Consider the following 27962-nt stretch of genomic DNA (forward strand, 5'->3'; position numbering starts at 1 on the left):
ACCAAAAGCCCTATTACACATGAATGCCAGGTGTATAATAGCTTTGGGGCATCCCAGCTCAAGCCCCTTTTTGCTGAAAACTGCCCCCATCTGCAGGATTAGTCTAGTGACCTCCACTCCCAAGGTCATAAATGACTAGACAAGGTATTGACACCTGAGGCAAGTATAGGCCAGTTGGATAATCAGATTTTTTACAAGAGAGTCTGGAATTTAGAACTACCAGCGCTTGAACATTCCAAGGACAGTCACACAGATGGACATCCTCTTTCTCCCTGTGCATGGTGGGACAGGGAAAGCTGGAAAGAGACAGAGAGAAAGGGACAGAGGGAGACAGAGACAGAGGAAGAGAGAAGTAGAACCTCCAAGGAGGACTGGAGGTTCGGAACCATCAAGTTCTCCTGTTGGGTCTCAGGCCCCTGGTCATCTGGTTTCTGCGTGGAGGCCCCTGGCAACCTGAGCTTCATTTCTTGTGCTTTTGTGAGGTACACTTTTTTCTTATAACCAATATAGCTTATTTTGAATGTATTTCTATCAATTGTAACTTGGCTAAGATCCCAGGCAGTGTGTTGTCCTCTGCCAAGTGTTCACCTAAGCTACGCCATGGTATTGCTGCCTTGGCATCCATTTTGTTTGGCTAAAGAGGCCTGCAGGGTGCCTTAAATTCACACTAGCCCCTCACGCAAGGGTGTGCCCTAGAAAACAGCAAAAAGAGCCACCGGTAAATGTAACTTCCTGATAAGTGTGAAAGTCGCTCAGTCATGTTCGACTCTTTGTGACCCCATGGACTAATACATATACAGTCCCTGGAATTCTCCAGGCCACAATACTGGAGTGGGTAGCCTTTGCCTTCTCCAGGGGATCTTCCCAACCCAGGAACCGAACCAGGGTCTCCTGCATTGCAGCAGGATTCTTTACCAACTGAGCTATCAGGGAAGCCCATATGACTTCCCCAATAACCCCTGTGATCAACAGTCTCCCCAATCTCCAAGAGCCTTCCCCTGTGTCACTTAGCTAAGACATTCCGTGGAACTTACCAAAATCCTGCCTTTGGGGTTTGGATTGAGCTTAGCTCAGGAACCTCAAAGCATTCCACCCACACACTCCACCCTAATAAAATCTTGTGCCCCAGGTCGTGAGCCTGCCCCTTCCTTGACCTCTCCCTTCAGGCCTGCCATGTACATCTTCAGGATAAACATATATCAGTTTCTCTTATGGTCTTGTGTTTTGCTTACCATCCTACACCTGGGGTTCTACTTAACAAATGTTAATTCAATAAAGTCACAACAACCCCCAAGACAGATTATAGTCGGTCAGTTACGCTGTATCTGTGGTTTTCAGAAGGTTCCAAAAAGCAAAACTTGAATTTGCCACAAACCAACAACTACTTCCACAGCGCTTCCACTGTATTAGGTATTACAAGATCTAGAGGTATTGATTTAAAGTATAGGATGTTTACATTAAATGCAAACTCTATGCCATTTTACATAAAGGACTTGAGGTACCTCAGAGGGATCTTGCAACGAATCCCCTGTGGATAGGAGACTCCGAGGAAAGGAAATCAGCTTAAGGGAGTCCCCCTACCTTTTTTTAAAGACTTTTTTTTGATGTGGACCATTTTTAAAGTCTTTATTGAATTAGTTATAATATTGCTCTGTTGTTTATGTTTCGGTTTCTTGGCCCCTAGGCATGTGAGATCTTAGCTCCCTGACCAGGGATCAAGCCTGCACCCCGTGTGGGAAGGCGAAGTCTTAGCCGCTGGACTGCCAGGGAAGTCCCCTGGAGTGAGTCTTCAAATAAGGGGAAAAGGAGCAAACACAGAAGCAGTGGTGACGGGAGGGGAGGAACGGGATAATCTCAACTCACCTGTACTTCCCTGAATTCTCTTGCTGGTTTGTGAGCTCAATCAGTGGCCCCACTCATCCCAGACTTCTTGACTTTGCCTAAAGGCCCGTTAATCCCTGACCTTGCACCTGCTTCTCATTTGCTAGTGATGAGCAAAAGCAATGGCAGTACTACAGAATCCAACAGTTTATGCGATCACCAAGATACAAAACCCTGACTTGGAAGGTACGCTCTACACACAGAAAAAGGTCAGTTGCACAGGCCTCCACCCCTCCTTTTCCCTTTCTGGAAGCTGCAGAGGAAAATTCACGGAATGATCCAAATCCTGGTTCCCCTGTGCCCGGCCTTCCCCCGGCCCCGCAAGGAGAACCGAGGCAGTTTGGCGAACTCTCTTTCTCATATGGCTCCACGTTCTCTTTCATCACAACTTTCCTCTCACCTTCGTCTCTTCTACCTAGCTCTGCCAAATGTGACTTAGGAAAATCACGCCCTATATGGGAACCAAAAAAGCTCCTAATTGTGGCTACACACTGAAGAGAGGTACTTGGTCCTAAGGATGGAAAAAAAAAAAAAAAGGCAAATCCAAAGTTAAGAAGTTAAAATTAGACACAGAAATGAAAAGGTCTTCTCCACCTAGGACTAACGCAGATAACAAGGCTGTCTCCGTAGGAAAGAATTCCATCTATTTCCTCATTCTTCTCTAGTGAAGCTGCTGTCCTACTGACAATGACAAACAAAATAAATACAATTCATCTTTTATGCTTGTCCTGGTACCTGATAGAGGACCTGGCACTTCCTAAATTCTCCATCCGTGCTTTTGCTTTGGGTAGATGGAGATTGTAAATTGATTCAATATACTATTTTTCTGTTTGCATGCTAAGTTGCTTTAGTCATGCCTGACTCTTTGCAACCCTACTGACTGTAGCCCACCAGGTTCCTCTGTCCATGGGATTCTCCAGGCAAGAACACTGGAGTAGGCTGCCATGTCCTTCTCCAGAGGGTCTTCCTGACCCAGGGATCGAACCTACATCTCTTAGGTCTCCTGCATTGACAGGCGGGTTCACTAGTGCCACCTGGAAAGCCCTGTTTGGGTTAATTATTAATATATTATTAATGTATTAATATAATTATCAACATAGTGTTGTATGGTATAATGTATTAATGTAGAAACAAAATGTTAATAATTATATTTCATTGTAAATGCATTGGAGTAATAATGCACATTTATAATAAATTATAATTAAAGCACAATAATTTAATGTAGTACATTCTAAATACATTGTAATGATTTCACTGTAAGCATATGGTATTTTAGGTGCACATACCAATCACTCTTTATAACTTTGTTTCTTTGGGAAAAATGGAAAGTCAATTCAGGGAACCAAGAACATTCTTAAAAAACACGCTTTTGAAACACTTCTGATTTATATATCATGCAATGGATGGTTACTATTTATATTTTAAATGTCTTTAACTTTTATCATGATTTTAGAATTTTCTGATTGTCTTAAATCTAGCTCCATAACCAAACCTTCATGGAATAAGCAATGAACCTAAAATATGATTGTTTCAGTTGACTGTGACTCCTTGCCAGGACTTCAGAAGCCCTTGTTTCCAGGTCTCTGCCGTTGGTGGGGCCTTAAGAAACTACAATGTCTTTTAGTTTTATCCACTTCTATCAGTTCTATTTTTGCATCTCCATACTTAGCACAGAGAGCTATCTTTATCACTCCAGCTGACTGGCATGAGAGTCCCCAGGGCATAGTAGCTATACAAGATTATTTAAGCATACTTCCTCCCCTTCAAATAAGACAATGCAGAATGCAGAAAAGACATCAGAAATGGTCACAATGGTAGAAGTTTGTGTATGTGTGCATATGAGAACTGCTAAAGATTTCTTTCTTTGTACTATTGTACACATTATTAAGAGAATATCTATAATGCTTTCTAGAAGTTTATTTTAAGCTGTTCACATGCCTAAATTCACTTGGAAACATCATGATAAAATAAAGTTTCTTATAATCACATAATCCAGGTTTCAAAGTCTGAGAGTTTTTTAAAACCTCTTACCCTTACTCTCAATTGAGGAATCCATAGTTAGGCAGCATTCCAGCTGATGCAGCAAACAGTTGGATTGTTCTAAGAGGACAAAACTCAGAAACTGTCAATCCTTTGCTTGCTTTTCAGTTATTCAGTTTTAGTTGATACATGTAAGGTTGGCCTAATCAGAATGGAGAAGACCATGAGTCCTGAACAGATAGTGGAATCTCACAGTCCAAAATTCACATGCCATTTATGAAGCCATGGTAGCTCTGCTGTTGAGATTTGCACTGCCCACTACATACAGTAGCCACAAAGGCACCTGAAGCCACTGAGCACGTGAAATAGAGCCCATCTGAACTGAGAGTTGTAGCAAGCATAAAATTCACCCTGGATTTCAAAGACTTGGTACCAAAGAAGAAGAAGGTAAGATGTCTCGTTACTAATCTTTTATATTGATTGCAACTCAAAATGATAATGTTTTGGATATAATGGGTTCAACAAACGAAATTCTTAATGTTTACCTGACTCTATTTAAATTCTTAATGTGGCCCCTAGAAAATATAAACTGACACGTGTGGCCCACACTTGTGGCTCACTTTATATTTCTAGTGAACGGTGTTTAGTCTAGAGGCTTCCTCAATAAGTCACATGACCAATAATTGGTCTTTCAGACTGGAAGTCAGAGCTGCTGCAGAATTTTACTCCAAATCAGACTAATCAGAGGAGAATATTACCAGGAGTAGAGGTTAAAGCAGCTCCTTCATGTTTAGTTTTTTCATCTGAACATTTAATAATATCCAACAGGACAGTTAAGTCAAGTCTAGCTACGCAAGCCACTGGTTGAGATAAACGTCACTGCAGTGAATGTAATACCTGCCTTACTTAAGCTCTTTCCCAGTTGATAACACATCCATTTTCATCTCGGTTGCTGTTAATTGTACTCATTTCACAGCATGGAAACAAGACAGTGAATCATGAATTCATTTGTTTTGACTTTTTGTTGTTTCCCTCACCATTGCTGCTAAAACAAAAACAAGCAATCTTTTCACAGAAAATAGAAATATGAATTCGATTTTTTTAAATTTACTGGAAAATAAAGCTTTTAAGATCCTGTGTATAGGCAACAGGGGGCTAGTTATTATTGTAGGAGCACTGTAACTGGATACATGGTGCGCACTGAGAAGTTCACACTGACCCTGAATATTAACATAGATAAAAAATTCAGTCCCAAATCCCTGACGTGGATTACCAGTTTACTGAATTAAAAACACATTGGGGGTCATTGCTGCCAGCGAAGAGTTGTGTAACTGCTGCTAAAAACAATAGTGATTTCAGAAGTAGGTTGAAAACAAAACAATAGTATCTTTGTAATGTTCTGAAATTGTTGCACGAATAGAACTAAGACAGGCTCCATTGCATTTCCCAGTCTGATTTGCTGATCGTCTTGTCTGCCCATAACTGTTTTCTGCCATTCATTTCCTCCAATTGTCAATTATTGCTAAAACAATTATGAAAAAAAACACAAGTGTCTGTCTTTGTTTCCTGTTGCCAATGAATACAGTGAAGTCATAGACCAGCCTAGTGCATCATAATCTTTTCCATTACAATGAATTATGCTGTCACAAACAGGATACAGCTCCTTACTGGGCAGAGAAGCCTAAATGGGGCTGAATTAGCACAAACCTGATCGTCAGTCATGAAAGCAAGAAATTAGAGCATTGGGACTTAGTTCTCCACTGTTTCAAAACACATTGGTTTTCATACCTGATTATAAAAGTAATACATGCTTATCCCAGAGAGAAAGCAGAAAATAAAAATCTCCATTACCCCCACTGACCAGAGATTCTTATTGCTAACATTTTAGCATATGAATTTTTAGTTCTTAGTTCTTTTTCATATATACATTTATAATTTGTAAGAAAATGGGATCATGCCACGAATATAACATTTTTGTCTTTTCTTTTTCATGTATACATTTACTACGAACAGTTAACATTGCCATTAAATATTTTAATGTAATTTAATGGCCATTTGTAATTCCATATTGTGGACTATTATTTGGCAATTCCCTATCTTTGTGTATTTTCCAAAATTTTTCTGTTTCAAATAGACAAACTTTCTTTTACATACGTTTTTGTCTCAATATATGAATATTTCCTTAGGATACATTTCTAAAAGATAGACTATATTTTAATAGAAAATATATGGTGTATTCTTAAATAAATATTTAGAATAAAAGGTCTAGGAAATTTTCTTAACAATCAAGGCACAATTGTGTATTAAAATTTTCATAACCAAACTTGATGGTGGCTCAGGTGGTAAAGAATTTGCCTGCAATGCAGGAGACCCTGGTTGGATCCCTGGGTTGGGAAGATCCTCTGGAAAAGGGGATGGCTACCCACGCCAATATTCTGGCCTGGAGGATGCCATGGACAGAGGAGCCTTGCAGGCTACAGTCAACAGGGTCTCAAAGAGTCAGACACAGCTGAGAGACTTTCAGCTTTTACCTTCCTAACAGGATAAACAAGTGAAATACTTTTAATGATCACCAAGTTTAATAAACCCAGAGTGGGATACCCTTCAAGCCAGCCAGCTGGAAGGGTGTAAGTAACTCTATGAAATCCATTTCCAGAATCTCTTAGCACAACTAGCCTCCAAACCTTTTAGGAGCCCACAGATGTTTCTGCTGCCTCTGACTTGGTTTCCTAAAGAGTTACGGTTCCCAGACCTGAGCTAAGCGTTGTTACCTGGTTCTGCCACTAGAGGGCAGCCAGAGACAAGGAGAGGAGTTTAACACCCTTGGTCCTGTTTTCTCTTCATGGTAATTTTAATTTCACCAAATAACCGAGGAAAAATCTAAAATCAAGGCACTGAAGGGAAAAACAATTTGGGTAATAAATATACAAATAAATAAGTGGGAAATTTTCTGTGTAAAAACTATTCCCTTTTCCTCAGAGAGATTAACCAAAAGGTGCAGAATTCTGAGGGCTACCACAGTGAGGTACAAAGACCCGGCATCTAGTTAATCCGTGCTGATGTGTGGCAGGGGCCACCACAGTGTTGTGAAGTGACTGTCCTCCAATTAAAATAAATAAATAAATTTTTTAAAAAGAAGAAGATTTGGGTTACAGCATGAACAATTTTGCCTTTAGATCTTTGTAGATGGAGGAATGAATCCACAGAAGATACTCAACATTCTCCATGGGAATGAGCGGGAACATGGCTTTGAGCATATGGACACCTGGGTTCCATTTTCTGTCTCTAACCAGGCAATCGTGGACAAGTCACTTAACCTCTCTGAGCCTCAGTGTTCTCATTTGTACAATGTGGCTAGCAATGGAATCTGCTCATAGGTAGTTGTGAGCATTAAATAGAGAATGGATATTAAAAAAAAGAAAGCTTGGCATAAAGAAAATCTCCACCAGTGTCAGCGTTGTCATTATTTCCAGCCTTTACCTTTTCCTAAGCTATTTCACATTTCCAGTGTCCACTTACTATTGCTACCTGATTATCCCACCATTGCCTCAAATTTAGTATGTGTGAGACCAAAATCCTTGCCTCCCTCACCAATTCCCTGACCTGCTGCTATCTCTGACTGTTTCTCTGAATGGACTCTAAATTAAACATAATATCCTTTCTAACACTTCCTCTCTTCCCAGGTCCACACCCAATTAATTTACAAGACACGTGGATTTGTTCTCTAACGTGACTTCATCTGACTGGTTTCTTTCCCTCTTTTGTCACCAGCACCCAGACCTCAGTGAGCTGCTCTCTTTGCCCCAGCAGGTCCTGCCTTAAATGACCAGATCTTATTGATGTCATTTCCCATTTCAAAACCCTCAGTGTCTCCTCAGTGTCTTCAAATTAGATTCTAAATTCCTTAGTCTAGCATTATTGTCCCACCACAGTCTGACCTCAATCTCCTCCAGACACTTTTCACTTTTTCCATATGTGCATTGCTTCTGCTCCTGTCTGGTTGACACAGAGTTCCCTGGTAGAGTGACCAGATTTAGGAAATAAAAAACACAGAACTCCCAGTTAAATGTGAATCAGATCTACAACAAATAGATTTTGTATATCTCATGCAACAGACCTCATGCACATACTCTTACTAGGAAAAGTATATGTTGTTATCTGAAATTCACATTTCAGTGGGAATCCTACTTTCCTATCTCTTCCCATGCACACAGTTCCATTCTTATCTTGGAGGCTTTTATCTCTGGCCATACTCATCAGATCTGCCCTTCAGGGCTCAGCTCAACCTCTTCCCTCTAAGAAGCCTGCCAGGATCAGAACTTCCTTACCTATAATCCTTATCCACATCATTCATTTGGTTCCATATATAGGATGCCTTGTGTTCTGTATAATTCCAACTCTCCAAGTTAATGTTGAGTGTATCAAAGGTAGAGATTATAAGTAGAAGAACTTAATAAATATGCTTTGGTGGTGCTACTGCTGATCTGTAATATAGGATGTGAAGGGATAAGAGTATAGGAGAAAAAGAACCTCCAGAGGTCACTAATCTGGATTTAAGGTTCTCATAGACCCAGGAAAATCAATTTGCAGCTGCCCCTGCTGGCACATCATCAGGCCAGATGAATATGGCTGCCTGGCCATGGGTCACTTCTCCCCACATCCTCCTTCAATACCTCCTACAAGTTGTGGATTACAAGTTGCAGATTTTGTGAAACCTACATTTCTTAAAACTCCACTCTATCTCTTCATCAATCTGATCTCATTTATATTTCAATGAGTATCAAGTGGTGGCTATACCATGTAACCTGTAAACACATAGTGGTTGTAGGAGTTATGCTGGAAGCCAAGAAACAAATGGTTGTTTAATTAACAGAGAAGCTAAAAAAGTTGGCTTTTGTTTACTTGTTTGTTTTTCAAAATTAGCTAAGTCTAGTAATGTACTATGGGCTTTCCTGGTGGCTCAGCAGTAAAGAATCTGCCTGCAATGCAGGAGATGGGAGTTCAGTCCCTGGGTAGGGAAGATCCCCTGGAGAAGGAAATGGCAACCCACTCCAGTATTCTTGTCCGGGAAATCCTAGAAACAGAGTTTTTAGGCTACAGTCCATGTGGTCGCAGTGGGACATGACTTAGTGTGTAAACAACAACAACAATAATGTACTATAATCTCAGGAACTTGAGAATACATCAAGAAAACTGTGAAACTATTAAGCAATTCCCAAGAAATCTATTTTAAATAACTGCCACTTCATGGATACATTTATAAGCATCTATGGGCATCCAGAAACTAATGACCAAAAACAAAACTTTTAAAATTGGAAAAGATACATATTCTTAGAATAAAATACATAGCTCACAGTTTTATTTATTATTTAAGCCTTCAATAGTGTTTATAACAATTTTATTCTCATAATGTAAACATACGAATATGTCAAATGAGAGTGTTGTTTTGAAATTGCAAGAGGAAAAAGTTCAACATACACAGAGAAATCAGAATCACTGTAAGCAGTGTTTCTATCACTAGACCCACATGGAATGGCAATTAATTAGGTTATCTTAGATTTTATTTTGTGGAAATAATAAAATGTATTTAGCACTGAATTCAGGACTTTGCAGAATTAGAGTGTCCTAGAAACAAGGGCTAAGAATTTGTTCCGTTTCTTCAGACTCATCATATTTGTCCAGATTAATTTTATTTCCCTCTATTTTTTTTACTACCTAGCTTTAACTAAGAAATATTGCTCTTTCTACTCAAGGATATTATACTTTGCTATTTCCATGGAATGAATTATAATTTTCTAATCAGAAGAAAATAACCCTTAAATTCTTCCAGGAAGGAGAACAGGCAATAAAATCCACATCGAGACAGAACTCAGCCTTGGCCTCCTGCGTTAGTCTCAATCTGGCTGGCTCAGCTTTTCTGGCTTCCAGTTTTGCTATCTTCTTAGGACAGATTCTAAACATACCAATCTCAAACGGGGATAAACCAAAATAACAGCAACACATTTCCTTCTGCTTTTCCTTTTCAATAAACCACCAGAACCTTATTCCTTTGTTTGACATCACAGAAACATTAATCAAGTTTTTCCAGGACACAAATGTGAATATAATCAGTGGGGGATGCAAATACGGTGGATCATCTAAACAAACGTACTTGTGTGATGGCAAAAAAATGTTAAAAGAGTTGGAATGTCCCTAGGAGCTTTCCAAGTTTTTGTGGGCAGCATCAGCTGCTCTTGGATATAATCCATTCCCTTTTGACCTTTCCACTTCCAAACTCAGGAACAATTTTTCAGGTCACTCAGAAAATATATGTTGAATGAATATTTTGAAATAATAATTTAAATGTAAGTAATTATTGTGAACAGTTTCTATCATTGGAGCTGTTAAGTGCTGGTTTTCTTTTTTTTTATGCTTCTAGAGGGTTTTCCTTAGTCTGAAAATGCATGTTTGGGAAAAGCTTTGCATTAAAAAATTCAGTCTTCACTGAATGTTATACAAAATTTAAATTTCAGTTAAAATAACTTTTCTAAAATAGACCACTTTTGCTTAAGAGCCTCTCTATTCAATATATTCTAAACCAGTATTGATTCAAAAATTGGTATGTGGAATATTAATCAGTACTTTGAAAAGGATAGAAAAACAGACAAATATCAAGAAATGATTTTTCAAAAATGATCTTCAATGAAATTATTTATACTATTTAATCCTCTGGTGACAAAGAAACCAAAGAAAACTTACTGGAGACAAAACTATTTTAAAGAAACAACTACTTAAAAATATTATTGTTTAAAACTGAAGATGTCACAACTAAGGCTGAAAGAAATTTCCCCATTTCTTCAGCGATAAAAGCAAAGCTCATGAGCTCTTCAAGAGACTCTGCCCTCAAATTATACACACCATCGGGGCTAATCTCCATAGCACATGATATGCGTGTAGACACAACAGCAGACTGTCTTGAAAAGAACACTTACCTTAACTCGCAGGCATGGAATCATTTCAAGCTCATCCTCTCCTTTCTGCTTCACCAACCCCTCACCAGTTCCTCTTCCACGTGTCTAAACACCTGGAGATTCCTGTTCTCTCTTCTAAAATGCTGCCATCATCTCCATTGCCCAAATCCAATTCAAACGTGGGGAGAGAAAAAAATTCTAATTTGCAAGCTGTTTACGCCTCACGACAACAGCGAAGCCGCTAAGCTTTGAGCTCAATGAATTAAAGGTTGTTTGGCTAAATGGCAGGCACACTTCCTCCTATTCTTTCTGAACTTAGTTTTCCTGCCTCCAGCGGTGCTTTTTCCTTTCCTGGGCTATAAATAGGCTGGTGGTAAGAGTCCAGAGGAAAGAAGAGGCAGGAAATACATTTGATTTCAAAAAGCAGTCTTGGGGGCCGGGGGGGGGGGTGTCTTTCAAGTGAGCACCAATAAACAATTTAAGTAAAATTCAGCTTTGGTGTGTTACACCATAGTGAACATTTTCTTTGATTTCCTATAACCTCTGTTTAGCTGTCAGCTGTCATTTTCCATAAGCAGAGCTTGGGTTTGGAGATGTATTATTTTCTATACAGACCATAAAAAAAAAATCTACATCTAAGCCTTCATTTTTCAAAAGATTGTCAGAAAAAAAAAAAATCAAATTTCCTGGGGGAAAGGAGGAAAAGGGCAGACAAGGAGGGTTACCATAGTTGTTTCTTTTTGTTCGAAAGGAGGTGAAGCAGCACTTTGTGAAGCAAGAGTCAACCAAAGGTGAGCAAGAGAATCAGATACTTCTGCTTGGATGAAAGCATGAAGTCGAATTTAAAAACCAGTCAGCTTTTGAACAAAATTAATAGATTGCCCACAGTCTTGCTACTCAAAGTTGTTTAACTTCTGCCATAGTTTAATGCAACATGAAGTAAAATGAAGATTAGATGTCATTTTTTACATGTCAGATTGGCAGATCAAAATTTTAGATATTGTTCGATACCATTGAAGTGTGGAGAAATAAGCATCCATATAATAGTAGATGGAAGTGTAAACTGGCATAAACTATTTGACAGAGGGAAGTTTCCAGCTTCTTGCAAAATGTTAAGTGCACATACTCTAACAAGATATTAAACATGCTTGATTCTTCAAAGTGGGTGTGGAGATCTAGACAGAAGGAACAGTTTAATTTCTGATAGACATATTTTGTGTGTTTTTTTTAAACTTTTATACTGTGTATGCCAGGCTTTAAAAACTTACTAAGGGATAGAGTTTTTAAAACTGCTATTATTTAAATAATAAGTAGTAACATAGGATTCATAGGATTCTATTATCTATCATCTGTCAATGATTATACACTTAACACCTCAACAAGCTTCTCTTTACATCGGTTTCCACTGGGTAACACTTTGAGAAGCAGTGGCACTTTGTGATCAAAGTCTCCGCGACTGGGCCCAACAATCTGTGTTTTAACTCCAGATAATTCTCATGCTCACTAGAGGATAAGAAGCATCAGTCTACAGAATTACTTTGCTTATTAATATCCCACCCTCTAAAAAGAATTTGAGATTACAGCATGGTGACTAGAGTTAATAATGTGCTGTGCTTAGTCACTCAGTCGTGTTTGACTCTGTGACCTCATGGACTGGAGCCTGCCAGGCTCCTCTGTTCATGGAGATTCTCAGGCAAGAATACTGGAGTGGGTTGCCATGCCCTCCGCCAGGGGATCTTCTCAACCCAAGGATAGAATCCAGGTCTTCCACATTGCAGGCAGATTCTTTACTTTCTGAGCCACCAGGGAAGCCCAAGAATACTGGAGTGGGTAGCCTATTCCTTCTCCAGGGGAACTTCCCATCCCAGGAATTGAACTGGGGTCTCCTGCTCTGCAGGCAGATTCTTTAGCAACTGAGCTACCAGGGACGCCCAGAGTTAATACCATATTGCATATTTGAAAGTTGCTAGGAGAGTAAATCTTTAAAGTCCTCATCACAAGAAGGAAAATTTTCTGTAACTGTGAATGTTGGCAGATTGTTAACTAGACCAACTGTGGTGATTATTTCCCAATATACACAAATATCAAACCAGTATATAGTATACCTGAAACTAATATAATGTTAAATATCAATTATACCTCAATTAAAATAAGACATGAATACAAATAAAAAGATTTGAGGCAAATGATTTTGTTTTATGGAAAAATAAGGATAACTTTAAACACAATCGCAGTGACTCTGGTTAAGAAGACTACAAGAGTTTTTACACATAAAGTTTAAAAAGTCAATCGATTTCCCAGTTAATTTCGAGGAGCTACCTGATGCGGGGCAAAAGCAGTGGAAAGAGCAAACTGATGATATTTAAGGGAGACACAAGATCTCTGTCTCATTGTGGGTAGCCATAGTTAAAATGGATGAATTCAAAGCAGACTTTACTAATACGGATGTTAACAAAACAAAGAAAATATGAAAAAAGCAAATGAAAAGCCTCTAACTGCAAACAAAATATTCCACTCCCTGTTTTTGTTTAGTGATTTGATTATGGTTTTCTAAGCAGCCACTTCTGTCCATTTGTAGCCTTAATGCAAAGCCCTATCCATGAGAAACAATAGATTGAACAATGAGCTCAGCCAGAACTGATGAGGGAAAAGCAAGAGTATCTGCATCCCAGGCACAGATGGAGAGGAAAAGGTTTCTTTTAAAAGAGAGAGAGAGAAAGGAGTGAATGACCTCGTTGAGGCAGCAGAAAGGAAGAAGGAAGTCCATGGTGGTCAGGATATAACAGCTGCAGTGTACTGAAGTGGCTGAAAGGTGCATGCGTTGACATTGGCAGAAAAATGACTGGCAAGGGGGGAATAAGTTTCTGGGAGCAAACCATTCTCCATGTGAGAATGAGCTCTTCTAAGGAGCTCGAAGTACATTCACCAGGCTTTCATTGTTCACTGGAAACATCCCTTCTCTTTTTGTGGGGAAATATTTTACTTGTCAAGAAGAACAACTTCACAGAGCTCCCCAAATAGCCTGTCTATGTGAATGAAGCATTAAAACATTTATGGAAACAGAAAAGCTCTGTACTCTTAATCTAAAATTAGCAGTAGACTCTCTTAAAAGGCGTTAGGGGAGAAAGTCTAAGACCTCTTGAGGAAAAGTAATGTGCCAATTTCTTCTGGTTTTGCAAGTGGAGGAAAATACATTTTTTTATTGCAGTCATCTACAAAGAATTTCAATGTATACCATGTAAAGGAAACCCAAACAAAAAAGTCCTCAAGGAAGATGTGAAAAAAAGCCTGCATATTATTTCTCAAATGACTCAATGCACTGCATGGATCTGAATCTCAGTGCTTTGTAGGTATTTTTTAAAGTATTCTGTCCTTTGTTCACAAAGTGCAGAAGTTCTAGGTGCTATCAAATTGTGGGGAACTGTGTTCCTTTGACTTGAATTGTATTAAACAAATAAAAAATATATCAGAGCTGCTGGAATGAATAGTCCAAAGAATATAAGTAAACGATGGGTTTATACATTTTAGCAGGAACATTGAAAAGATGGTGGAAAGTCAGGAAGGAGTTCTACATTATAAAAATACAATATAAAAGTTAACAACTCTTTGAAGGAATTATAAGATTTAGTGGGATAAAGATGAACCTTCTCCATTAACCTCCGTAAATTGTGTTCATCAGCTGTTTATTTCTACTTAATCTAACAATGTTAAATTTACCTTGCAAAATTACAATAATCCTGGCACAAATGAAACCATTCACAATATTTCCAAGCAGAAGCCCAGCTTTGGTTAAAAACTCAGTGGGGAAATCTAAACCAGACTTCCCTCACTGAATTTGACTTTGGATGTGATTGGTCTTCTGTCAGTTCGCCATGCACCTAAGATGAAACAGCACTAGTTTCCACAGAAAAATGATTTTAAAATAAAGAATCTTGAACCTCTCCAGTAATGAATGCCTAGAGTTTACAGTTTGGTCAAGGCTAAGATCTGATATCATAATAGCTAAAGGAAATTCTCATTGGTGTTGTGGTAAAAGTTTTTTCTGTTAATTTAAAAATATAGACACTTTCATTTTATTGTTTCTGTCAGTTGTGTGTTCTTTGGGGGGAAAACTTCTGGACTCAACCATAAGGTGGTTTGTGAAGCTAATCGCTGATGGAATCAGGAAGAGCAAAGCCCTCACTGGGAGGAAAATATGCAGAAAAGAATACAGATCATTGTAGGCACAGTGCATGGCACACTTCTGAAGACAGAAGGAGGTTATCATGGGATCCAAGAGATTTGGTCCCCAATTATTACATTTTTGTGCAACATTTGGAAAGAAGAAGGGAAGGAAGTAGGAGAGAGAACATGGCAGTGAAACTAATTTACCCCTCCAAGGTAAAATTTATTGCTTTGGCAGACACTCTGGTCTAAGGAAGGTCAAGCGGTAGGTTGGTGGCTGATTTAATAGTTTATACGGGTTCCTTGCTTACACAATAGATTTGTTTGAATTCATAAAAGAGTCCATGTACTCCATAATCCCTTCAACTGTATGATTATGCAATTAATGAAAAAACTGCATTTATATTGATGTTGTCAAAGTAAACACAGTCACAAGTTTTAGAATCCTAACATAAATTGCAGATGCAAATTCACCCCAATTAGATGAAGCAAGTTAAAATAACTAAGTCTTCTGGTTGTATACAGTATGACCCAAAGACTCTCCCTCACTGGCTTTGAAGAAGCAAGCTGCCATGTTGTGAGTGCCTCTAGAGAGTACCACGTGGCAAGGCAGTCTCCCTCCAACAAACAGCTACAAACAGAGGCCTTCAGTCCAAGAGCATGCAAAGGACTGGATTTATGCCAACAACCAGAGCAGCTGGAAACAGCCCCTTCCCCCAGAATCAAGCCTCAGATGAGACCAAAGCTTCCGCTGATAACTTGATTGGATCCTTGTAAGACTCTGAATCAGTGGACTGGGCTAAACCATATCTGACCAGGCAAGCTATAGGAGGTCTATTATCAAGATGGTTTACGGTCATGTGTGAGGTCATCACATACACATAACCATGTATATCGTGTCATCTTTGCTGCATTCTATTAGTTCTGTCTATACTCAGGGGAAGGGGATAAGAGGGTGTGAGTCCCAAGAGGCAGAAGATCATGGGGGCTGCCCTAGTCTGTCTGCCACACTGGATACCCAACCAAGAAAAAAGAAGTAAGTAGATGTACCAGCTAGGGATTTCAAAAGGATAGTGAACACAGTATCATTCACAGGCAGAATGGACAAAACAATTTCTTTTCCTTTTCTCTTTTTTTTTTTTGGCTTCATTGGGTCTTAGTTGTGGCTCATGGGATTTTTCAGCACACAGGCTATTCATTGTGGAGCATGGGCTGCTCTAGTGGTGGGCTCGGTAGTTGCAGTTCATGGGCATAGTCACCCCAGGGTATGTGGGATCTTAGTTCTTCAGCCAGGGATCAAACCTGCTTCCCCTGCATTGGAAGGTAGATTCTTAACCACTAGACCAGCAGGGAAGTCCTGACAAAACAATTTCTTAATTTTTCCTCCTTCAAAGCAGTGGGAAATACATTGCCTCAAGAGAGAAGCAAGTCATCTCTCCACCATTATACGCTATTCAACAATTCAGTAACCTAATTAATTTCCTACTCCATCTCTGCTGTTTGCTGCGTTTGTCGCTCAGTTGTATCTGACTTTTTGCGACACCATGGATTGTACACCATGGATTGTATCCTCTGTCCATGGAATTCTCCAGGCAAGAATACTGAAGTGGGTTGCCATTCCTTTCTCTGGGGGAGCTTCCCAACCCAGGGATCAAACCCGGGTCTCCTGCATTGCAGGCATATTCTTTACCATCTGAGCCACCATAGAAGCTGTGCTCCATCTCTGAGGTCCTTTCAGTTCTAAGCTTCCGTGACTTTGGACCTGCCCTTTCAAGCCTCTCAAGACATTTTGGAATGCCACAAGTCCTGGCTGTATCCATACAAGGTGTTTGGTGACCATTGTGTTACTACTGTTGACTTATGCGTGAGAAAGAGCATATATAATAGATTAGTCCATTAGAAAAGTTAAAAGATCTGTTGGGGTGTTACTATCTGATCTAATTTTTGATTTTCCATTTGGATGTTTATATTTCTAAAGCATGATGTCATTCTAAAAACACATGAAGATAAAACTATCAGGCAATTCTCTTTGTACAGGCAAATTTTGGGCTAAAAGTATGTTCTCTCTGGGGAACAAATTACATTTCACATTACATCCAAGTAATACTGAGTGTATCAAAAAATTACATTGGCAATATAAATTCACAGACTTTAGGGGTTAGATAGACCCTTTACAGACATTTATCTAACCACCCATCTAATGGGTAAAAATCCTCCAGAACATGAAGAAGAAATTGTCTTATTAATTTCTAAGTGAAAAGACTGCCATTGTACATACTTGTGATATCATAAATGTAAATGGCTATTAAAAATAAACATGAATTTAATCTGAATGAGGCAACTCCAAATTGCTTTGCTTACTAGATAAATGAAACTTTTCCTTCAGCAAAACATTAAATTCTAAAATATATGGAATTAAAAAGTATCTTCGCAGTTATTCTTGTATGCACAGACTACACAATGAAATGAAGATTATAAATGTCCTCTAATACTTCATTGAGAACACACTGAAAGTTGTAAGTCAGGTTGAAACTAGGAATGCTTCATTTCCATCTAGAGGCTGAAGAGGGATAAAAAGTTCAAAAAAGGAAATGACTTTTTAGAGCTCTATGAGATTAGAGGCTCTAAGAGTCTGGATTTCACAACACTAAACACTAAAACCACATTTTTGGAGATAGCATCACATTATAGCTCCTTATTATTATATATGGCTTGCTCAAATACATATTAATGCATAATTAATTCTGAAATAAGCCACATGCTCCAGATTGTATTTTATTTGGACGAGTCCAGCAAAATGCTTCTTTTTTTCTTTTTTTTTTACGGTATTTTTTCAACCACATGTAAGTCCCTACTGAGTACAAAGCTCTGAGCTTGAGTCCACAGAAGAAACAGTAAAATTAAATATTTTGTCTTTGCTTTAAAAGCAGCATACCTTCTAAAGCAGAATTTCTCAAACTGTGATACAGTGACAGCCTATTTCAACATAACATCAAGTTTATTTAACATGCAGATTTCTGGGCCTCAGATTCAGAGGATTTCTAATTCCGTAGGTCTAGAGTAAGCCATGGAATACACATATATAATAAGTCTGTAAGTTTCAGAACCCATGATCCAGGGGTCAAAATGTATATTTTTAACTAACACAAGAGAATGACCCAAAGGGTCAGGTTATGTAATTACTGCGTGAATTCTGATTACAGTTGTAGCCAACATCAAGGTTCCATATTGGAATACATGCTACAGCATAAAATTCCCTTAAAACCAGTTCTAATTTGTGCCTGAAGGTGAAAGTGTTAGTCACTCAGTCATGTCTGACTCTTTGTCACCCTATGGACTGCAGCCTACCAGGCTCCTCTGTACACTGAATTCTCCAGGCAACATACTGGAGTGGGTTGCCGTTTCCTGCTCCGGGGGCTCTTCCTGATCCAGAGATAGAACCCCGGTCTTCTGCATTGCAGGCAGGTTCTTTACCATCTGAGCCACCAGGGAAGCCCAATGTGTGCCTAATGGTAGCAAATTGAATTTGTATTTCCATGAAAAAGTAGGGATTGAGAGACCATTTTTTTTTTCTGGGTGCTAAAAAATTTTTTTTCTTCATTTTTTTATTTCAGTAAAAAACACCTAATATAAAATTTAAAGACTTCACGATTTTTAAGTGTAGAGTTCAGAAGTGTTAAATATATTCATATTGTTGTGAAACAGACCTCCAGAAATTTTTTATCCTGTAAAACTGAAACCCTACACCCTTAAAATAACAACTGCCCCTTTCTGCTTTCCTTCAAGCCCTGGTAACCACCATGCTACTTTCTAAAATAAAGTCTCCATTTTTAAAACATGATCCCATGACGGTGTCAGGTTTGAGGAAAAGACAGCAAGTAGAGTTGAATCCAAACACCAAAATCAGGAATGAGATTTTTAAAATGAGATCATAAAGCAGAAGGAAGGAGCAAAGCAAAGACAGATGGATATAGAGGCAGAGGCATTTTCCAGAACTGAGTTGATACAGTTTGGCCTTCTGGCTATGGGTGTTGGGTGCCAGAGACATGTGCTCTCTGAAGCCAGATACGAACTGACAGTCACTGTCAGATACCAGATAATCCTCCTACATCTTTGGTGAACAAATGGCTATGACAAAAGTAGCTGAGAAGAAGGTCAGAGGATGAAGACTAGGGATTATAAAGGATATATGCCACTTCCAAAATTTGCTGCAGACTTGAGAGATGAGCAGATCTGTGATAAAACTCACCGGGATAGTTTACGAGGATTGGAGTGGTTGGGGCAGGCCTTGGGGCACTGTGGATCTCTGCTTTCTCAGCACAGGTGTCAATAGAATTAAATGTCAAAGGCACTAGTCTAAATACAGAGCCATTAGCAGTTATCAAGGGCCATGGTTAATGGATTGAACAGACCATGATTATCCAACAGGGTGGGGCTTCCCAGGTGGTGCTAGTGGTAAAAAACACACCTGCTGATGCAGGAGATGTAAGATCCCTGGGGTGGGAAGATCCCCTGGAGAAGGAAACAGCAACCCACTCCAGTATTCTTGCCTGGGAAATTCCATGGATAGAGGAGCCTCGTGGGCTCCAGTCCATGGAATCACAAAGAGCTGGACATGGCTGAAGCGACTTAGCATGCATGCATCCAAGAGGGTTGGGAGATGCCCTGAGGGAAGTCAAGAACTTATATACAAGTGTCCTCCAAGGCATTAAACTAATCAATTTGTAGGAATAGACACCTGTTCTATTCTATATGCTGGACTGGCTCTGAAGCTCATCTGAGCTCTGCTCCGGGAAAGGAAGTGTGGAAAAAGCAGAAAGATCCTATACTTTGAAGCCAGACACATCCAGCCTCAAATTCTACTTCTGCTTACCATTTGGAGGACCTTTAAACCAAATATCAATTTCCCTATGTATACTCAAATTCTAACAATAACTTCCTATGGGGCAAGGACATGAGTCAAATGCCATATAACATGAAGATGCTCTCCTGATGCAGAGGTGCATTTTTCTCCTTTCAGTGATGAAAGCCTCCTGCTAAAAATTGGGTGTGGTAAGGATCTTAAAGCTGAGAAGGAAAAAGAAAGTCTGGAAAGTATATGGAAGCCTGAGAGGTCTGTGACTTTGGCTAAAGGTTGTTGGGATCCCTAAGCTATGGCCTGGACTTCATAGCAGAGTGGTGGTCCAAGTCATGGAACCAAAGGTATCTCAAAAGGGCCGTTAAGCTCCCAGGACATTCATTAGCCTCCACACCCAAAGTCATTCCAAATGAGCAGAGCATCTAAGTAAAAATAGAGTTCTTAGTATACAAAAGCAGTTAAATGACAGACTCCCTAGCTCCCCTTCCCAACTCAATTGCTACTCCCAAATCACATATGAAAAATTTGATGCTATTCAGTTCAGTCGCTCAGTCGTGTCCGACTCTCTGCGACCCCATGAATTGCAGCACGCCAGGCCTCTCTGTCCATCACCAACTCCTGGAGTCTACCCAAACCCATGTTCATCGAGTCGGTGATGCCATCCAACCATCTCATCCTCTGTCGTCCCCTTCTCCTCCGCCCCCAATCCTACCCAGCATTAGGGTCTTTTCCAATGAGTCAACCCTTCGCATGAGGTGCCCAAAGTATTGGAGCTTCAGCTTCAACATCAGACCTTCCAGTGAACACCCAGGATTGATCTCTTTTAGGATGGATTGATTGGATCTCCTTGCAGTCCAAGGGACTCTCAAGAGTCTTCTCCAACACCACAGTTCAAAAGCATCAATTCTGCGGCGCTCAGCTTTCTTCACCGTCCAACTCTCACATCCATACATGACCACTGGAAAAACCATAGTCTTGACTAGATGGACTTTTGTTGGCAAAGTAATGTCTCTGCTTTTAAACATGCTATCTAGGTTGGCCATAACCTTCCTTCCAAGGAGTAAGCGTCTTTTAATTTCATGGCTGCAGTCACCATCAGCAGTGATTCTGGAGCCCAAAAAAGTCAAGTCTGACACTGTTTCCACTGTTTCCCCATCTATTTCCCATGGAGTGATGGGACCAGATGCCATGATCTGAGTTTTCTGAACGTTGAGCTTTAAGCCAACTTTTTCACTCTCCTCCTTCACCTTCATCAAGAGGCTCTTTAGTTCTTCTTCACTTTCTGCCATAAGGGTGGTGTCATCCGCATATCTGAGGTTATTGATATTTCTCCTGGCAATCTTGATTCCAGCTTGTGTTTCTTCCAGCCCAGCGTTTCTCATGATGTACTCTGCATACAAGTTAAATAAGCAGGGTGACAATATACAGCCTTGACGTACTCCTTTTCCTATTTGGAACCAGTCTGTTGTTCCATGTCCAGTTCTAACTGTTGCTTCCTGACCTGCATACAGGTTTCTCAAGAGACAGGTCAGATGGTCTGGTATGCCCATCTCTTTCAGAATTTTCCACAGTTTATTGTGATCCACACAGTCAAAGGCTTTGGCATAGTCAATAAAGCAGAAATAGATGTTTTTCTGGAACTCTCTTGCTTTTTCGATGATCCAGCGGATATTGGCAATTTGATCTCTGGTTCCTCTGCCTTTTCTAAAACCAGCTTGAACATCTGGAAGTTCACGGTTCACGTATTTCTGAAGCCTGGCTTGGAGAATTTTGAGCATTACTTTACTAGCATGTGAGATGAGTGCAATTGTGCGGTAGTTTGAGCATTCTTTGGCATTGCCTTTCTTTGGGATTGGAATGAAAACTGACCTTTTCCAGTCCTGTGGCCACTGCTGAGTTTTCCAAATTTGCTGGCATATCGAGTGCAGCACTTTCACAGCATCACCTTTCAGGATTTGAAATAGCTCAACTGGAATTCCATCACCTCCACTAGCTTTGTTCGTAGTGATGCTTTCTAAAGCCCACTTGACTTCCCATTCCAGGATGTCTGGCTCTAGATGAGTGATCACACCATCGTGATTATCTGGGTCATGAAGATCTTTTTTGTAAAGTTCTTCTGTGTATTCTTGCCACCTCTTCTTAATATCTTCTGCTTCTGTTAGGTCCATACCATTTCTGTCCTTTATCGAGCCTATCTTTGCATGAAATGTTCCTTTGGTATCTCTAATTTTCTTGAAGAGGTCTCTAGTCTTTCCCAATCTGTTGTTTTCCTCTATTTGTTTGCACTGATCGCTGAGGCTTTCTTATCTCTCCTTGCTATTCTTGGGAACTCTGCATTCAGATGAGAATATCTTTCCTTTTCTCCTTTGCTTTTCGCTTCTCTTCTCTTCCCAGCTATCTGTAAGGCCTCCTCAGACAGCTATTTTGCTTTTTTGCATTTCTTTTCCATGGGGATTTTCTTGATCCCTGTCTCCTGTACAATGTCACGAACCTCTGTCCATAGTTCATCAGGCATTCTGTCTGTCAGGTCTAGTCCCTTAAATCTATTTGTCACTTCCACTGTATACTCATAAGGGATTTGATCTAGGTCATACCTGAATGGTCTAGTGGTTTTCCCTACTTTCTTCAATTTAAGTCTGAATTTGGCAATAAGCAGTTCATGATCTGAGCCACAGTCTGCTCCCGGTCTTGTTTTTGCTGACTCTATAGAGCTTCTCCATCTTTGGCTGCAAAGAATATAATCAATCTGATTTCGGTGTTGACCATCTGGTGATGTCCACGTGTAGAGTCTTCTCTTGTGTTGTTGGAATAGGGTGTTTGCTATTACCAGTGCGTTCTCGTGGCAAAACTCTATTAGCCTTTGCCCTGCTTCATTCTGTACTCCAAGGCCAAATTTGCCTGTTACGCCAGGTGTTTCTTGACTTCCTACTTTTGCATTCCAGTCCCCTATAATGAAAAGGACATCTTTTTTGGGTGTTAGTTCTAGAAGGTCTTGATGCTATTAGGTGTCTCTGATTTTACTATGGCTTAAACCTGGAGGTGGGCGCTGATTGTTCTGATCTGTGTGGGTGTTGGCTGGCCAGTCTCATTTTCCCAGTAGCAGATGTGCGCTGCTCAGACCAGTACCCGTATGTAATGTGACATGCCCTTGCACAATACATGAACAGCTCTATGCCCACCTGAATATTCATTGGAAGGACTGATGCTGAAGCTCCAATACTTTGGCCACCTGATGCAAAGAGCTGACTCACTGGAAAACACCCTGATGCTGGGAAAGATTGAGGGCAAGAGGAGAAGGGGGTGACAGAGGATGAGATAGTTGGATGGCATCACTGACTAGATGGACATGAATCTGAGCAAACTCAGGGAGATAGTGAAGGACAGGGAAGCCTGGCATACTGCAGTCCCTGGGGTCGCAAAGAGTCAGACAGGACTTAGTGACTGAACAACAACATACCCACCAGAAGGTGGCAGCAGAGAGCAGTGACCGCAACCAGCTATTGTGGCTCACAGTCGGCTGTTGGAGCTGTGTAGGCTGAATATGGCAACTAACTCTTCTGGTAGCAATCCCCATTTGTCTACACTTGGGGTTGATGAATTCCAAAGGCAGCTTGCAAAACGATTCCTGATGTATGTTGTCTATGGTCATAGAGTCAGACACACCTGAAAAAGAGGGCAGTTTTTGCCCGTGTCTCTTTCTGGCCCTCCAGGTCTACTGCAAGGACCAGAATTGCCTTGAGACCAAAGCTGTGAGAGCACATACTCAACGAGTCTTCGGAATTACTATCCGCACATTGCAGAGTACTAATCCTGGTGGCTATCTTGGCTCCAGACTGGTCCATTTCATGGAGTCTCAACATCTCCACATGGGTATTCCTGGGCCTCTCAAACTCATCACGTTAAGATTGGATTCCATTTCTTTTCCATTCATGTTTTTTCATAGGAAGGAGGTGAGAAGCAGTAGCTTGCTTCAAAGCAGCTCCTGAAACAGAAATCTGGTGTCATCTTAGAATTTTCCCTTTTCCTCTGTCTTACTGTCTTCAAACTGCTTAGGGAATCTATGTGGACTATCAGTGAATTAAAGAAGCTTTGTTGCCTAATTGGAAAAAAAAATCAGTAAAAGGCAAATCTGGGGAAGACTTTTATAATATTCAAATGTCTCTGTTAGAAGGGAATTGTGAGCAAGCGGAGGGTGGAGCTGGTGATTAGGAACATGGAGAGAGAATTCTGAACTCTAGCTCTAAACTGCAGGAGGAGTTTGAGAACAAAAATTCGAAGAGTTGTTTGACTCCAGTTGCCTGAGTTTGAAATGCAGAAGTCTCCTGACAGGAAACCCTGTGTAGAGAATACAGACTACACCATCCTGACATTGTCAGCCCCATGGGCTGAGCAACTGGAGCAGAGGGAAGTCGCTTTTTTTGGTATTGTTTTATTTTTGTTTTAAAGAAATATGCTTCTTAAGATACATGTATATGAAAATCTTGAATAAAGATGTAGAAAGTATGCAAACTTACAAGAGATGGCAACCATACTGGATGATAGAATCAGAATCTCAAAAGATCTTGATAGGCTAAACTAAAAGGACAAATGACAGAAAGTGAAATGAGCAGGCACAAAGGTAAAATTCTACATTGATGTTAAAAAACCCAGTTGCACATGTTCAGAATGGGGAGACATGGCTTGACAGGAGCCATAGTTTTCAAACTTGCTGTTGATGTTACGTTAGTCAGGGTATGCTAATGACTACAATTTTAATTCCAAGGACTCAGTGGTTTTAAGATATCCTAGGGAGGAAAAAGTGCCAAAGGGATGGTAGTCCCGGCTCAGTCAATTGATTGCTTCTAGCAGGTTTCCAGACATTCCAATAATGTCTGCCCGGTAAGGGGAGATTCAGCTAATATTTCCTTTTAACTAAGTTAACACTCATACTGGAAAAATGGCTTTAAAAGATTTCTTCAAAAAACAAACAGGTAATAGAAAGATAACAGCAAAATGAACTTAAAGAAAATGGCAGAGCAAACCTTTCTATTTTGAATATAAATCAGCTGCACTATGGTAAAATAAAAAAAAAATAACATTGTAATTAGAACAGTCCTATGGCTCAGGGGTAAAGAATCAGTGCAGGAGATATGAGTTCGATCCCCGGGTCAGGAAGTTCTCCTGGAGGAGAGTATAACAACTCACTCCAGTATTCTTGCCTGGAAAATCCCATGGACAGAGGAGCCTGGTGGGCTACAGTTCAAAGGGTAGCAAAGAGTTGGACATGACTGAGTGACTGAGCACATATAAGAATGAATCCCTCCAAATCTAAAGTTATCAAGGAAACCATTTAAAATATGGATTTACACCCACTTATATTAATGAACTTCTCCATTAATGGTAGTTGGTTAGCATATTATGTCCTGAGATATTAACTAGTAATACTATGAATTCCAGTGATTAGCCAGACATTTAAAAGCTAAGCATTCAGAACAGGAAGACAAATGTCAGCAGTTTTTCAGAGATACTTAAAGTTATATGGAACAAACCTAGTTCTCGACAAATCTCATGAAACCTACTAACAATTGCTTAGAAGCCTTTCTTGAGGTTTTTCAAATTTACAATTAAGGAATAAAAGTCACGAACCATCGGGGTCGCTAGTTCTTCTTCCCACAGAAAAAATGTTTGAAATAATTATAAAACAAAAGACCAACAAACTCAAAAGCATTTCTTTGTCAGCACATTTTTAGGGAAATCACATAGAAACATTGCTGAACATATGAAGAAACAAATATTAGAACAGATTGGTCATGCATTTGGGTGATAGTACAAATGTTTGTAACATGTCTCCATTTATGGTGCTTGTTAGATTCTATTTCAATAGTTACATTCCCAAAGAACTTCTTTTTTTTGGTGAGGCATTTAAAATATAGTACTGAAAAATCCTATCACTATCCTAATGATAAATGATTTCATAAATGAAAAAAAAAGATTTTATGAGAAACCAATTGAAGTGTAGCCACTGAATTCAGAAGAATAAAAGGTATTCCTGTAGAGGAATAAAATAAGGATTTTAGGAAACCTTGACAAGGATGTTCATTTCGGTGGTGTTCATCCATTGGGGAGCTAAGGTAGTGAAGAAATTGAGGCTAGAAGTGCCCATGATACTACTTGATGCCACTGATGTGATTAGTTTGATTGAAAACCTTTAAACAGTAGAACTTTACAAGATGGTAAGGAGACAGGGAGTCTATTGAGATTGAAAATCCATTTTCTTCTCCTGCCTGATAACACTTCCTTCTCTTCCCTTCTACAGGCATGTTTCCCAAGAACATTGCCCGGTTTAATTCCTGTGTGATGAGTCTGCTTCCTGGGAAACTCAACCTGCAGTAGTGGCAGGAATGGTCCAAGAAATTAGACGCTCATGAGGGATTCTGAAGTTGCCAGCCATCTCGAAGTGAGGACCCTGGTCATCAGAAGGAGGAGGGCTGCTCTACATAATGTGACAGAAAAGAAGGTGATGGTACCGTCGATCCACAAGTGGTGCCTCTTGACATTCCTTTGCTCATCTTGATGATAAATGGATAAGCACAGCTGTCATACATCAGAAAGGTGTGGAGATCAGGAGCACAGAGGCCTCAGAAATGAAGATCTGAGTCATGCCAATAGGAAAACCATCTACTCAGCAAAGGCAGTGGCTGAGAATGAGGCAATCTAGAATGGGTAGTATATAATGAATAACAGTTGTGGTCCCAAGCGCTTGGGCTCCAACTGCTTATATCCAGGGCTATAATTTATCCCTAACTGTTTGTCTATTTCCCTTAGGAAAAGAGACCCAACAGAATCTTGGAAGAACTCTTCTCAGAATTTATATGAAGTGGATCTGAGTAGTGCAAATGGTGAACCATAGTGAAGGATCTGATCTGCCACTCTGTCCACTAGAAGACTCAGGTACATTCCTCTAGCTACTGATGGCACCATTGGCTGACAGTCATCAGAAATTATCATAAGCTGGAGAGTTCTGCCTTGAACAAATTTCCCATGTTTCTTTCCTTAGGGCAGCTCAAATCTGATAACTGATCAATGTATAATATAAAGACCCAAATCCCTCACCTTATCTCAGGACAACATTAAAGGGCATCACAGCTTCAGGGTCCCTAAAGGGTTGGCCTAGCCTTTGCTGAGATTACATCACAGTGCAATTTCTTCCCCTGTCCAATTCTGTTTCCTTCTCTTCCTTTCTATGATGTTGATCTTGAGAGTGAAATTCACTCAGTCATGTCTGACTCTTTGTGACCCCATGGACTATATAGTCCATGGAATTCTCCAGGCCAGAATATTGGAGTGGGTAGCCATTCCTTTCTCCAGGGGATCTTCCCAACCCAGGGATTGAATCCAGGTCTCTCACTTTGCAGGCAGATTCTTTACCAGCTGAGCCACAAGGGAAGCCCAATCCTGAGAGTGCTCCCTATAAAAATTTCTCCACACTAATATTCAACCCAGAGTTTGCTTCCTAAGAAACCCACCCTACTACAAAATCATCATTGGGAAAAACAGCTTATAGAATTTGAATATAGACTCTTGATTAGATAATGGGATTGTACCAGTGTTAAATTTCCTGATTTTTTAAAATTGTTTTAATTGTTTTTTAATTGTTGTTCTTCAATACCTAAATCATATCCAACTCTTTGTGACCCCATGGACTGCAGCAAGCCAGGCTTCCTGGTCCTTCACTATCTCCCACAGTTTGCTCAAATTCATGTCCATTGAGTCAGTGATGCCATCCAACCATCTCATCCTCTGTCATCCCCTTCTCCTCTCGTCCTCAATTTTTCCCAGCATCAGGGTCTTTTCCACAAAGTCGGCTCACTGCATCAGGTATCCAAAGTATTACAGCTTCAGCATCAGTCCTTCCAATGAATATTCAGGGTTGATTTCCTTTAGGATTGACCGGTTTGATCTCCTTGCTGTCCATGGGACTGTCAAGAATTTGATCATAATATATTGTGTTTATATAAGAGAATGTTTTTGTTCTTAGGAAATACACTGACAAAAATAGGAATAAAGGCACATGATATATGCAACTTAATCTCAAATGATTTTAAAAAATTGTGCATGGAGAGGTGGAGGATCAGAGAAAAAGAAGAAAA

At 39.9% G+C, this 27962-nt stretch overlaps 1 protein-coding gene and 1 long non-coding RNA gene across 6 annotated transcripts in view; one reads left to right on the top strand and one right to left on the bottom strand.

Annotated features, from left to right (window-relative positions):
• The window catches only part of RASGRP3 (RAS guanyl releasing protein 3), a 114839-nt gene extending 103693 nt beyond the window's left edge, over window positions 1-11146 (bottom strand). For 3 of the 5 annotated variants that reach the window (XM_081590218.1, XM_081590228.1, XM_081590216.1), the window contains exon 1: window positions 10833-11146. The gene's annotated coding sequence lies outside the window, so the exon portion shown is untranslated. The remainder of the gene's footprint in view (window positions 1-10832) is intronic. The other 2 variants (XM_081590224.1, XM_081590219.1) reach the window with 1 other exon arrangement.
• Window positions 229-27962, top strand: LOC145545537 (uncharacterized). Its single transcript, XR_014082142.1, has 3 exons — window positions 229-482; window positions 26129-26424; window positions 26638-27962. It is a non-coding gene; the product is annotated as an uncharacterized LOC145545537 (long non-coding RNA).

The sequence above is a fragment of the Giraffa tippelskirchi genome, chromosome 4, assembly GCF_054371585.1.
Source record: "Giraffa tippelskirchi isolate mGirTip1 chromosome 4, T2T-mGirTip1v1.2.pri, whole genome shotgun sequence".
Classification (NCBI taxonomy): domain Eukaryota; kingdom Metazoa; phylum Chordata; class Mammalia; order Artiodactyla; family Giraffidae; genus Giraffa; species Giraffa tippelskirchi.